Source organism: Chiloscyllium punctatum, chromosome 16 (genome assembly GCF_047496795.1).
Source record: "Chiloscyllium punctatum isolate Juve2018m chromosome 16, sChiPun1.3, whole genome shotgun sequence".
Lineage (NCBI taxonomy): Eukaryota > Metazoa > Chordata > Chondrichthyes > Orectolobiformes > Hemiscylliidae > Chiloscyllium > Chiloscyllium punctatum.
Window position 1 is genome coordinate 98779334 of NC_092754.1, and position 2266 is coordinate 98781599.

At 43.3% G+C, this 2266-nt stretch overlaps 1 non-coding gene across 1 annotated transcript; it reads left to right on the forward strand.

Annotated features, from left to right (window-relative positions):
* Positions 1 to 1763: 1763 nt before the first annotated feature.
* Positions 1764 to 1837, forward strand: trnan-auu (transfer RNA asparagine (anticodon AUU)). Its single transcript has one exon. It is a non-coding gene; the product is annotated as a tRNA-Asn (tRNA).
* The last annotated feature ends 429 nt before the right edge of the window (positions 1838 to 2266 follow it).

Genomic DNA, 2266 nt, shown 5'->3' on the forward strand with positions numbered 1-2266 from the left:
ATTCTAAGGAGATTCTCCTTCCCCTTTCCAAAGAAAGGCAGCTGGATTTAAACAATTGTCCGTGACCTCCACTAGATCATCCTTTTCCACTAATATTGCCTCATATTTCAAAACCCGCGAGTCTGTCAACCATCGCCCAGCTTTTTGCTTCAGGATCGTTCTCACTTGGTGTAGAGTGCTTACTATTAGGGCTCCCACAAATGTAAGCTTTCTGCTTTCCTCCACCAACAGTGCAGTCGCAGCCACGGCCTGCACACACTCAGGCCTCCCCTGCGATACTGGATCCAATAGCTTTGAATGATATGTTACTGGCTGTTTCATTCCTCCCCACTTCTGGGTTAATACTCCCAAAGCCGCTCTCTTATCTACGGTAGCAAAGAGCTTGTAAGATTTATCTAGAGAAGGTAAGGCTAACATGGGGGCATGGATCAGATCTCTTTTGAATTCTTAAATGGTTCTTTATCCTCTTCTTCCCAACTCAGACATTTTGGTTCCTCTTCTAATAGTTTGAGATATAATTTATTCGTCTTTTGAGCATAAGAATCAATCCACAATCTGCAATATCCCGTTAAATCCCCAAAATTATGATATTCCCGTTTATTCCTGGGCCGCAGAATACCCACTATTCCCTTTAACCATTTCCATGCTTCCATTTCGCTTCCCTCACGAACTAAATGTCCCAAGTATTTCACTTCTCACTCCATATATTGTGGTTTGTTTTTAGATACTCACAGTCCTTGCTGACCCAGGAAATTCAATTTTTTTTCGTGGCTTCTACTACTCTTTCTCTTCTCTTTCCTGTTACTAAGAGGTCGTCTACATACTGCAAGAGGTTAGTTCCCTTGGGGCTGCTAAATGTCTCCAATATTATTCTAACATCTTTCCAGATAAATTTGGGGATTGCATAAACCCCTGGGGAAGCAGGGTACTCCGATATTGCTGTTTCTGTCCTTTTCTGGGATCTTCCAATTCAAAGGCAAAAAACTCCTACCTTCCTCCCAAAAGGCATCCTTTAAATCTATCACACTAAATCATTTGTGGTCATGAGGGATCGTACTTAATAACATACAACTCAATATTCTCAAATCCTGCACCAATCGATAAGTTCGATCGGATTTACGCACTGGTAGAATTAGGATATTATAAGGAGACATACATGGCTCCAACAGCCCCTCAATTACTGGCTGCAGTCCTCGTTTACCTTCTATGGAAATGGGATATTGTCACTCATAAACAACATCCCCTTTCCTTTTTAAACTTATTTCTAGGGGACGGATCTGTATTTTTCCACGATTCCCTTCTCTCGCCCATATAATAGGGTCTACCCCTCTCTCCAAATCTTCTGTCAACATTGCCATTTGTACAACTAATTCTTTTTTCCTGCATTCAAATCTCCAGTCCTAAGAGGATAATTAAATGTCTCCCTAGTAAGTGACTTCCTATATCAGGGGTATAAAACAGTTCCCCTGAAACTGTAGCCTTTGGACCTTCTATCATCATAAGTTCAAATACTGGAACAGTAAATCCTCCCCTTTAACCCCGGAAACAGTAATTGACTGTGTTGACATTCCTACTTTCTTTGGTTTAAAATTCAGCGATGATCGTGCTGCCCCCGTATCTACTCGGAAGACTACCTCTTCCCTACAAGGTCCCACCTTCAAGTTTATCAAGAGTTCCTGGTGGCTCCCCGGGCAGGAAACCCTGATGCCGTGATAGTGAGCAGCGGCTATATAGGCATTTGCTCTCGTCAGAGGACATGTGTTGGTCGGTTAGTTCAGCTGGTTAGAGCATGGTGCTATTAGCGCCAAGATCGTGGGTTCAATCCCCACACTGACCATGTGCAGCGCTGGTGAGAGTAGAGCTCACCAATGGGCGCAGCAAAAGCAAAGGCCGATATTGCTGGTGCTCACAACCACGGCGGCGGTGCATTTTCTGCTTATTATCGATCGCACGATAGTCTGAAGGATTTCCTTTCGTTGCAAAGGTTTTCAACCAAAAAAGCATTTACTTTTACAAACACGCATACTCGAGTTAACCATTTGGTCAGATATCTATAATTCAGCACAATGTCCGGACCCATGCAATTTCAATCGCAACGCCAGCAGCTCAGCTGCAGCTTGTCACGTTGACAAATGTCGTCTGGAGAAACGTACCTTCAACGATCGCTCACTGTTCTTCTGGATACTCACAGACCTTTGGAGTCAGGGTTATGTGCTGCTGATAAACTGCTCCGAACCTAATGCCAAATGCATTTGAATTGTAATCT